The following is a 426-nucleotide window of genomic DNA, read 5'->3' as shown; positions in this document are numbered from 1 at the left end:
TCTCGAGCTAGCAGCCCCGAGTTTAACCCGACAGGGGAAACCAATCCAAACCTCTGTGAAAAGCCAGAAGCTGCTGCAGCGCTTTCCAGAGCAATTTCTCAGGTGTGTTTTAAAGATAAATGCTTTGCATGTCATGCTTTCCTCCACAACAGGATAAAAATATCCCACCAAAATTTAACAGTAAAAAGCCCAACCCCAAACCAACCACGTTCTCTACACTCGGCTTTTCTTCGCCACCCGGTCTGCATGGTTTCCCGGACACCCCTGTGCAGTCACACCCGTCGTGTCCCCCAGCAAGCGCTGCAGGAGGCGGCGAAGAGGGAGCGAACAAAAGCCGCTGAGGGCGCTGGCTCATCGTGAGCTACCGGAGGGAAGCGGAGCCCCGGCCTGGAGGGCCCCGCGGGCAGCCCGGCCCGTGAGGGTGGG

Source organism: Buceros rhinoceros, unplaced genomic scaffold (genome assembly GCF_000710305.1).
Source record: "Buceros rhinoceros silvestris isolate BGI_N320 unplaced genomic scaffold, ASM71030v1 scaffold11736, whole genome shotgun sequence".
NCBI classification, from domain to species: domain Eukaryota; kingdom Metazoa; phylum Chordata; class Aves; order Bucerotiformes; family Bucerotidae; genus Buceros; species Buceros rhinoceros.
Note: the sequence above shows the minus strand (reverse complement) of the source record.